The sequence below is a fragment of the Saccopteryx leptura genome, chromosome 11 (genome assembly GCF_036850995.1).
Source record: "Saccopteryx leptura isolate mSacLep1 chromosome 11, mSacLep1_pri_phased_curated, whole genome shotgun sequence".
Classification (NCBI taxonomy): Eukaryota; Metazoa; Chordata; class Mammalia; order Chiroptera; family Emballonuridae; genus Saccopteryx; species Saccopteryx leptura.
Genome location: NC_089513.1, coordinates 75188040 through 75199121, shown reverse-complemented (window position 1 = coordinate 75199121; position 11082 = coordinate 75188040). Strand labels below are relative to the sequence as shown.

At 54.7% G+C, this 11082-nt stretch overlaps 1 long non-coding RNA gene across 1 annotated transcript in view; it reads left to right on the top strand.

Moving 5' to 3' along the window:
• The first annotated feature begins 1 nt into the window (after position 1).
• The window catches only part of LOC136383229 (uncharacterized), a 34821-nt gene continuing 23740 nt past the window's right edge, over positions 2 to 11082 (top strand). The window contains exons 1-2 of the long non-coding RNA XR_010747378.1: positions 2 to 114; positions 1309 to 1486. This is a non-coding gene — a long non-coding RNA (uncharacterized lncRNA). The remainder of the gene's footprint in view (positions 115 to 1308; positions 1487 to 11082) is intronic.

Sequence of the window (11082 nt, the reverse complement as noted above, 5' to 3'; positions counted from 1 at the left end):
CGACCAGCTCGCCGGCTTCCGCGCGGCGCGGGGCGCTGGGTCGGACCCGAGCCCTGGCATGGCTTCTGGGGCAGCACCGGGCCGGGGGCTTCAGCATCCCCGTCATAGGACTGGGTACGTGAGGGAGGCTCGCCTCCTCCGACCCACGACGGGGCGACGGGTGGGACGACCCCATCCCCCGGCAGTGTCCCCGGGGGTGCCCCAGGCAGGGCCCGGCCCGGCGTGTGACCTCACTTCCGAGCCGGGCAGGAATGCCTCGGGTTTGTCCCCGAGTCCTAGTGCGGAGAGTCCCCGGGGCGGGCCGGGTCATCCCGTGCCGGGGAGGCGACCTCCGGGGGCGCTCGGGGACCCGAGGCTCCCGGGGGTGGCAGGTGGGGGGTTCCTGCAGCCTCCGGGCCGCGTTCCGAGGTCGGCTTGGTTCGGGTGGGTGTGAACGCCCTCCGACAGGTCACGGGGGCTCGTCCCAGGCCCGGTCCAGTTTGTGGGCTGAGCCCTCGTGGCGGCGATCCGCGTTCTCCCGCTGCGCCTGGCCCCGCCCCCTTAGCCTTGACTTGATGGGTTTTATTCCTGGGGTCCACCCGCCCTTGGCACGGATTTCCACCCATTGTCGTGACCTGGATCCATCCCTCACACCGTACAGAAAACTAATTCCACGTGCATCGTAGATGTCAATGGAAAAACCTAAAAACTGTTCAAACTTCCAGGGGAGAACAGAGGAAGAAATATTCGGGACCTTTTATTTAGGCAAAGACATCACATGTCTCATCCGTGAAATAGAGATAGTACTACTATCGTCCCCCATCGAGCTATTGGGGAGGTTAATGAAAAATCCACATATAAAGGGCGTAGCGTAGCGCCTGGCAACTAGTAACATTGGCAGAGGTGGAGGTAGAGTTTGAAATTAACTTTATAGCTATATAGTGTTCGATTATAATACGACAGTTAACCTCCGTCCTGCCTGAATTGGTTTTCATTCTTCCCATTCACAAAATTTCTTTGAAATAGTTCAGTTTCTTCATCATAGACCAGCCCTCAACATTTTCTAGATTCACAAAGGGACGCCTTAAGCAAACAGGATGCTCTGAGGCACTCTTTTCGGGGGAACGCTTTCTGTTTCTGTCACCCTGTCATGGAGTTAGCGTGGTTGGGGGCAAGTAAGTGTGGACCTGGAAATTTGTTCATCCTTAAAGTAGAAGAGGCCTAATACTGCACGTGGCGTTTATTTCTTGGTAGTTTGTCAACGGTCTACTGGTAAGCGGAGAAAATGTCCATTTCAGATCTGAACAATTTTTTTTTAACTTTTTTTAGCCACGCCACAGTAATAAGAAGGAAAATTGTATCTTCACGCAATACGGCACTAGATGGCAATGAAAAAAGCAAAGTTCCGTGACACGAAACAATATGGGTGAATCTCAAAGAAAGAAAGTAGAGTGGAAGATACCTTGGAGATGGGCCCTAGCTTACACAGAGCAAAGTCCACAAAATCGTAAGTACCATTTGAGGACTTTTTGCATATGTGTACAAGCATGTATCCACCACCTAGATCAAGATACGGAATGTTTCCAGCATTGCAGAAGGCCCCCTTAGTCCCCCCCCCCCCAGTAAATGTCTTCCTTAAGGTAACCATTCTGATATAAATTAATTTGTTCATATAAATAGAATCATCATACAATGTACACTTTTGCACCTGGCATCTTTGGCTCAACTTTATTTCTGTGAGGTTTATCCATGTTATTTTATATAGCAGAAGTTCCTTCTTCTTCCTTGCGGAATAGTATTCCATTCTATGACTATATCACAATTTATTTCTCTTTTTATTGTCGATGAACATTGAAGTTGTTTTAGTTGGGGGTCAGTGTGAAGAGAACTGCTATGGACATTGTTATATCTGTCTTATTGGACGTAGCACTCACTTCTGTTGGAACATATACCCAGGGGTTGGAATTGCTAGGTTGTAGGATATGTGTGTTTTTACTCTTAATAAATAGTGCCAACAGTTTGCCGAAGTGTATGACTTACATTCCCACCAACTGCTGGTGAGAGTTCTAGTTTCTCCATATCCTTGCCAACACTTGGTATTGTCAGCTATTTGAATTTAAAACCACATCTCATTGTGGTTTTAATTTGCCATTCCCTGATGATTAATGATAATCACTTTTTAAAGGCAAAAGTATTTACCTCCTCCACCTTAATGTTCTTTAAGTGCTGAATCTGTGCTCGTAAGCAGGTCCATTCTCAAGTGAGGTAAATGCTCTTTAAGTGTGCCTTCACGTGTCTGCACAGTGACTGTGTGCGCCTGAGGAATGTGGTCGTGCCCAGAGAGCACCACGGTCAGGATGCCCGCTCATTGCGGCTCTCATGCCAGCAACGACATGTGCGGGTTTGGACCGTTTTTGCTATCCTAAGGGGACTGCTTTAATCTGGATGATTTCTAAGACACGCATAGGGTCCAGAATCCTCCTTGGGTGGAGGAAGTGGGTTAGAATGGACAGAACACTTGGTCGGTAATGAGCCTGGGTTCTTGCGTGTTTCATGGTTCTGCACCCCAATAACAGGGCCCCTCTTCCTCTTCCTTCTTGATCTTTGATTTGAAAATAAGCTAAACTGTAATTCCTTAAGCCTGGAAAGTAGCATAACCAGAATATAAAAAACATTTATGTAAGTCATTATTAAATATATGTGCTGATAAGCTGTGTAGACCTTGAGTTACTCAAACTTAGCAATGTGGTCACTTTTGATACTAACCGACTGATTTTTCTTCCCATGATAAATCTAGGGATTTTTTCAGCCACAGTTAAATCCCTGTCTATATCAAATTGCAGAATTTCCACCAAGTTAATTATCTGGGAGCCGATTTGGGGTTGCGTTTTCTGAAACCAGGCAGGCCTGGTGGGATGGGATGTGCTGCGTTCTTTCCTTGCGTTTTACTTTATCTGTTCCTCTGTTTTGCAGTAGTATTTTCTGTTGTAACTTTTCAGCATTTTTAAACAAATCATTGTCCGAGTTCATTAAGTTTTTTGACAGTAGTGGCTTGTTTGTATCCAGACTTACATGAAATCTATATATTTTAATCATATCTTTGCATCTGGTTATTACTCATCTTTGAGCATTCACTACCTAATACTCGATAAAATTCTTTTTTCTTTTTAGTATTTTTTAAACTTATTCATTTTAGAGGGAGGAGAGAGAGAGAGAGACAAAAGGGGGGAGGAGCAGGAAGCATCAACTCCCATGTGTGCCTTGACTGGGCAAGCCCAGGGTTTCCAACTGCTGACCTCAGCATTCCAGGTGGACGCCTCATCCACTGCGCCACCACAGGCTGGGCGATGGAATTCTAACAGTGGTGTCACCAATATCATTCACTCCGAGTAGACCAATTGCAGAAACAGTGAAAAGTTGTGGCTGGCAGCACTTGCACTGTGACTCCCCTTATTAGCGATGTGACCTTAGGAAAGTCCCCGAACTCTTAGTTGTGTTACGTGTAAAATTCAAATAATAAAGGTACTTTTCTCGTAGGACTATCATTTGCATTAAGTGAGGTAATACTACGTATTTGAACAGCTTTGAACAATGTCTTGTTCTTAGTAATCATTCATTAAATGTTAGCTCCCATTTTTAAATATTGCTGTCTTTAGGGGTTTTGTGAGCATTCAGTGTGATTAGCACAGCGTATGTAACAAGGCCTGCAGTATAGTGCACAGCTGACACCAGCTGTTATCACTACCAAACAGAGGTTTACTCTGGCTGGTGTATTTTACACAGTTGCTATGTGTTAAGTAAAATTGTACTTCAGGACCAATCTTCCCTCCCCCCTCTCCCCCAAAAATGAATTTACAAATAGATTATTTGGTACTCAGCAGACATGGATTTCCAGGCTAAAGCTCAATGCTTTTAAAAATTATAACGTAGCCTGGCCTGTGGTGGCGCAGTGGATAAAGCGTCGACCTGGAACGCTGAGGTCCCTGGTTGGAAACCTTGGACTTGCCTGCTCAAGGCACTAATGAGAATTGATGCTTCTTGTTCCTCCCCCCATCTCTCTCGCTCCCTCTCTCCCCTTTCTAAAATAAATAAAATCTTTAAAAAAATTATAGCTGAGATGTTATATGTAATGAAAGGAAGCAGTAACTGGTGTTAATAATTAAACAAATAATTTAAAAAATTTAAAAGTTAAAAAGAAAATTAAAGGTTTTTTTCTTGGCTAATGAATGACGGCGTGTTTTAGTTCCCAATAACTTTGTCCCGTGGCCAGTTAAGCTCTGTCGGAGGCGGGGCTGTCTGGGGCATGGTGGTGTGAGACTCGGGGACTAATTCTGTTCTTCAAGAAGCAGCGAGGACTCGGACAGAGATGACGTTCTGAAGCGTGCTGGTCCTGACGCCGGCCTCGCGGCCGGTACCTGGGCTCCTGCCGGCCCCCGGTGCCTCCCAGCCATACGGTGCCTGTCCAGTAGCAGAGAGGCCTGTGTCATCCCAGCCAGCTGAGCTCACACCGCAGTTCAGTCCGCTGACACTGGAGTTTCTTGCCCTTGGCCCCATCTCAGCATCAATGAGTTCTAGTTTGTAGAGCAAGTCCCCCCCCCCAGCAAAAAAGCTAGGGGCTCCCCTGTGGGAAACTGTCCGGGTCACCACATGCCTCGGGACGTGCGCTTCACACTGACACCTGCAGCCTGCTCACCTGTCCGTGCCGGCCCGGTGGCCGTCCCCGTCTCTAAAATCAGTGTCGTCCAGCCCTGGCCGGTTGGCTCAGCGGTAGAGCGTCGGCCTGGCGTACAGGAGTCCCGGGTTCGATTCCCGGCCAGGGCACACAGGAGAAGCGCCCATCTGCTTCTCCACCCCCCTCTCCTTCCTCTCTGTCTCTCTCTTCCCCTCCCGCAGCCCAGGCTCCATTGGAGCAAAGATGGCCCGGGCACTGGGGATGGCTCTGTGGCCTCTGCCTCAGGCTCTAGAGTGGCTCTGGATGCAGCAGAGTGACACCCCAGATGGGCAGAGCATCACCCCCTGGTGGGCGTGCCGGGTGGATCCCGGTCGGGCGCATGAGGGAGTCTGTCTGACTGCCTCCCCGTTTCCAGCTTCGGAAAAATGAAAAAAAAAAAAAAAAAAAAAAAAACCTTTAAAATCAGTGTCGTCCACCTGCTGTGCTCCTGCTTGAACAGATACCCGGAATCTCCTGCTTCTTGATGTTTCTGTTTGGTACGTTTTAAACGAGTGACTCGTGCCGTACCAGCGCGTGCGGAAGCAGCACTTTTCAGCCGTGGTCAGCGCATGCGCCTGGATTTGCCGGGTGTGCACGGTCTTGAATTATTGATGTCCTCTGCTCCGTACCTGGCTTCTGGCTCACCGGCCTCCCTTTCGCGGCCCCTTGTGGCTGTGTGTTGTTGTGTCTGCCCGGAATGCGTTATCCCACGGGAGTCTCGTCCTTAGACTAGTCACCCTGTCCTTGCGTCCCCCGCCTCGCCTGACCTCGCCTCTCCTTCTCTGAGTCCTGGAACACGTGTGTCTGTTGCTTGTTTCTCTAGTGCGACCGTCGGTCTTGAGGCAAAGGGCAGTGCTGTGTCCTTGTGTTCATGTACCTACGCCTCGGTCGGTGCTCTGCTCGTGACAGGCGCCACGTGAATGTGTAGAACGTCCTGGTGGAAGTGCAGTCCCGCTTCGTACACGACTGGAGTGGTCACGCGTGAGGTGGCCGTCATGACGTCTAGAGTATTCTCAGTGGCCCAGTTGAGTTTGCGATGTGGTGACTGTAAATCGATGCGAATGACCATGAGCACAGTCAGATTGGAGGGGGCGGGGATGGATCGATACCTGGCGTTTCCTACTCTTAGAAGTTTACCTGGACTGTCAGGAAATGGAGACAAGTCAGGTCTGAGTTAACAGGGCTCTGCATTCACCGTGATCATGCCCAAACCACAGAGAAGTGGGTCCTGGCAAAGCTCTCGGTAGTCCTCCTCGGGCTGTGGTAGCAGTTCACGACTGTGAACGCAGACTCCGTTTCATGGTGAACTTTCAGCAAAACCCGACGGAGCTGTGGGATTTTCCTCCCGCTTGTGGCCGGCCGGACACAGGAAAGGCAGGCGCAGAGCGAGTTATTACTCATTTCTGCGAACTCTTACAGCCCTCTCCCAGAGGTCTCCTGAGAGCTGGACTTCCTTTGTGCTGAGGATCACAGTTTTGGGCAGATTCTTGCACCTTCGTGAGTGTTCCTCACATGCAGAGGGTGACTCTGAAGCCCTGCAGCACCTGACTGGCCTTAACCGGCCGCTTCAGGACGGAAACTGTCGAGTGTCCTGCGGCTGCGTGCTCTCTGCTCTCGGGGCACAGGGGGAGCGCAGGTCACTGTCTGCGCCCCTAGAAGAGAGGGCATCTGCACAGGAGAGCAGCGTGTGTGCCTGTGCTCCGTGGAGATGACATGGTGATGTGCAGCGCTGCATGCTATGCGACAGGTGCAGCAGGACGGCAGGAAAGTGGGGAATAAGATGAATTCTACTCGACGCTGTTAATGTGCTCTAATTCTGTTCTCTTTACAATGTCTACTCGGAGCCTCTCTCTGGATGCTTGACTGGTCACCAGATCACCAGAGGTGATTTGTGTCATGGCTCGGGGGACTGTGTTGGGGTGTGGTCCAGGGACGCTCACCTGGTGCGGATGGATGACCTTGTGGATACACTTCAGCCTTACGGTCGTGTTAACTGGGTTTCCCAGTTACCCAGAATACTGGTCGCTTAGCAATGGACTAACGCTAACTGCATCAGTGTTCGTGGTGTTTGGGGAGAGGCCAAGAACATGTACATATTCCTAAGTAGGACTTTCCTTCTTTCAGATGCCAACTTGAGGATGCTTGACGAGCATAATATCCAAATAGGTAAGCGGGTGTAATTACCTAGACCTGGGAAGACACGAGGAAACACCGGTTTTCCACAGAGCACACTCGCTGCTGGAATCCCTCTGGGCCTCACAGACATAAGTTCCCTTTGTGAGCCCTCGTCTCTGGCTGCCCGCCTCATGGTGACCTGTTCCCTCTCTGCATTAAAGGCACTGGTTCGGGGCCGTCCTGTGGGCACTCGTGCTGCCTGGAAGAGGTCCCTGTTCCCCGTGGAGACATAGGACACATAGGACCGTCTCAGTCCTCCTGGGCTCACCCTGTAGTGCAGCAGTATTTCCAGTTCTGCCCTTACGTCTAGGGCAGGTGTCCCCAAACTACGGCCCGTGGGCCGCATGCGACCCCCTGAGGCCATTTATCCGGCCCCCGCCGCACTTCCGGAAGGGGCACCTCTTTCACTGGTGGTCAGTGAGAGGAGCACTGTATGTGGCGGCCCTCCAGCGGTCTGAGGGACAGTGAACTGGCCCCCTGTGTAAAAAATTTGGGGACCCCTGGAAGGTCTTGTTCTTTTCTGATATTGCTGAATAACTGCAGTTTTGCTAAAAATAATATGAAAGATTCTAACTATGATTATTCTAGGCCCTTCCAACAGTGTTGTTGCAGCGAGTTCCTGAGCTGGAGCTCCAGGGGCGTTAAAGTAACGGCTGCCCCCCCCCATGTTCCCCACGCTGTGTGGGCCCACAGCACGCACTGCTGGCCCAGACCAGAGAGTCTGGCTGGCCCTGCGTGTGCTCTGACCCCTAGCTAATTGCTCTCCATGCCTCCTGAGGAACTTGGGTCTTCAGTCCCCTGTGACCACGGCTCCCGCTCTGTTCTGCCTGGCTGTTGTCACCCCTCCCGCCACTGCAGAGCGGCCTCCTCCTTGTCTCCTGGGCTCAAGTTTGAGTCCATCGCCTGGCCCGTGTCTTCCATTCCAGTCGTGTCTTCCCCACAGAGAAATTTCACTGTGTCCTTACAGTCCTTCAGTCCTCACCGTGCAGGCCTCCTTCTGTCCTTACAGTCCTTCAGTCCTCACTGTGCAGCCTCCTTTCTGACAGCGTCTGCCTCCCCCGTCCCTTCTCCGTCCTCCTGGGTCAGGTCCTCGGCTCCGGCCCCTGGGCCCGCCCTCCGAGGTCGGCTCGTCTGGCTGTCCCGTTTTGCCCCTGCTGTGCCCGTTCTGTGGACAGCCCGTGCCGTCCTCCCGGGAGAGGTTCGCCGTCGAGAGTCCGTTCACACAGCTGTGCTCCGGGAAGCCTTTCCTGCACCTCGGGCAGAGCAGAGCAGGGCAGGGCAGGGCAGAGCAGGGCAGAGCAGAGCAGAGCAGAGCAGAGCAGGGCAGAGCAGAGCAGAGCAGAGCAGGGCAGAGCAGAGCAGGGCAGAGCAGGGCAGAGCAGAGCAGGGCAGGGCAGAGCAGAGCAGGGCAGAGCAGGGCAGGGCAGGGCAGAGCAGAGCAGAGCAGAGCAGAGCAGGGCAGGGCAGAGCAGAGCAGGGCAGAGCAGAGCAGAGCAGAGCAGAGCAGAGCAGAGCAGGGCAGGGCAGGGCAGGGCAGGGCAGGGCAGGGCAGAGCAGAGCAGGGCAGGGCAGGGCAGGGCAGGGCAGAGCAGGGCAGAGCAGAGCAGAGCAGAGCAGAGCAGGGCAGAGCAGGGCAGGGCAGGGCAGGGCAGGGCAGGGCAGAGCAGAGCAGAGCAGGGCAGGGCAGGGCAGGGCAGGGCAGGGCAGGGCAGAGCAGAGCAGAGCAGAGCAGGGCAGAGCAGAGCAGGGCAGAGCAGAGCAGGGCAGGGCAGGGCAGGGCAGGGCAGAGCAGAGCAGAGCAGGGCAGGGCAGAGCAGGGCAGGGCAGGGCAGGGCAGAGCAGAGCAGGGCAGAGCAGAGCAGAGCAGAGCAGAGCAGGGCAGGGCAGGGCAGGGCAGGGCAGGGCAGGGCAGGGCAGAGCAGGGCAGAGCAGGGCAGGGCAGGGCAGGGCAGGGCAGGGCAGGGCAGAGCAGAGCAGAGCAGGGCAGGGCAGGGCAGAGCAGGGCAGGGCAGGGCAGGGCAGAGCAGAGCAGGGCAGGGCAGGGCAGGGCAGGGCAGGGCAGGGCAGGGCAGAGCAGAGCAGGGCAGGGCAGGGCAGGGCAGGGCAGGGCAGGGCAGGGCAGGGCAGGGCAGGGCAGGGCAGGGCAGGGCAGGGCAGGGCAGGGCAGGGCAGGGCAGGGCAGGGCAGGGCAGGGCAGGGCAGGGCAGGGCAGGGCAGGGCAGGGCAGGGCAGGGCAGGGCAGGGCAGGGCAGAGCAGGGCAGAGCAGGGCAGAGCCGTGTCTGCCCCTCCCTCCACCTGGCGCCGTGCCCCTGAGGCAGCTCCTTGTGTCCGGGCCCCTGGGGGGTCTGTCTCCTGGGGGAGGCAGTGGTCTCCTCACTTTTGCAACTGCAGCAATGCCTGGGATTGACTTAGAATATTTCTTTCCTAAATGAATGAAATAAACGGGCCCTTGGTACCCTGGGTTTCATTTTCTAGTTGTAGGCGACCTTGGCTGTGGTCACATGAGCTGATTTGTAAGTTTCAGGGCATAGATTGGAGCAGGCGCCCGGTGGGTGGGCGTGCAGCCGCGAGTCACTCCCCTGTGGGCTCCAGCCAGCCCCTCACGTCCTCAGTGCAGAGTGGCATGTGTCCCTTCTCCATGACAGCGGCCCACATTTGATGGGAAACTGTTCATGGTAAGGATGAATTCAGTCAGTGCTTTGTGGGCGATTTTGATGACACAGTTTTCTTAGAAAAGTGAGTGGCGCTGGCTGGTTCACAGGGTTGTCCACACCCGTCTGCAGCGTGACAAGCCTTCTGTGGGCCTGGTGAAAACGGTCCGTTTCCGCAGTTCATTCCCTTCCTCAGGAACAGGACACGTGCACGAGCGTGTATGACGCAGGCAGACAGAGGTGGCGCTCCTCTATGGAGGAGGTCCGCGCCTGTGTGTCTGGCATCTTCCTCGAGGACAAGCAGGTCCGCTGATAGTGGGGTTTGCACCCTCAGTGAGCACGTGTCCCCGGGCGGTTTGTCATTGAGGTGTGGCTGCAGTGTTGTCCCTGCTGTGTCCCCTGCCATTGCGGCTCTTCCGCCTCAGAATACAGTGTTCCTCGCCCCGTGGGACAGACTCATGTCCCTTGCCCTTTCTCCGGGTCGCCCCGAGTCTGGTCTCCTCCACAGAGAACGTGCTTCGTCTGTTTCCGTCTTCTGAATCTCAGCTGCGCTCCTGGCTTTTCCTGACCCTCGCCCCATCCCTCTTCTCCAGGGCCTCCTACTTGATCTTACTCCTGTGGCTCCAAGTCACGCAGTTGTGGCCTCTTCCTCTCTCTGCCCCGACCTGTGGGGCCAGGCCTTCCCCTCCGCATTTCCACCTGCGGTTTTTCCTGAGCTGCTAGCCCGTGTGTTCAGCTCCACGCCGCTGAACTCCATTGTCCACAGCCTCTCGGGATGCACGCCGCTGAGCTCTGCCCTTCCCACCGGGGACACGTTCCTGCCTCGGCCCGGCGGTGAGGAGCACGTTCAGACCAGCCCTGGCTCCCGGCTGCTGACCCTGCAGATGCCGTCAGATCCAGTCCCGTCTTACCCTCTTCCTGTCCTGATTCCCAGGCCGTTCTGTTTTCCTCCACTTCCTAAAACTGATGGTCCAGTCTCATCTGACATATACTCTGTTCATAACACTGCTCCACCTTTGTTTTTCTGAATCACATTTCTTATTTATTCCCCTTCTTGAGACCCTTTAGTGCTTCCCACCACACCGGGGGTGAAGTCAAACTCCCGGGCGTCGTGCATGGAGGCGCCCTGCGTTCTGACCCCGTGTTTCTGTCTACCGCAGCGCTTTCCTCTGCTGTGAGCCATTCAGCTTCGAGTTGGGACCAGGGAGCACGCCATGCACATCTCCACACCATCCTTCCCCTTGGGGGCTCCTCCTGGCCCCTGCCCGCTCTCACTGCCGTCCCCACACCGTCCTTCCCCTTGGGGGCTCCTCCTGGCCCCTGCCCGCTCTCACTGCCGTCCCCACACCGTCCTTCCCCTTGGGGGCTCCTCCTGGCCCCTGCCCACTCTCACTGTAGTCCCCACACCGTCCTTCCCCTTGGGGGCTCCTCCTGGCCCCTGCCCACTCTCACTTCAGTCCCCACACCGTCCTTCCCCTTGGGGGCTCCTCCTGGCCCCTGCCCACTCTCACTGCCGTCCCCACACCGTCCTTCCCCTTGGGGGCTCCTCCTGGCCCCTGCCCACT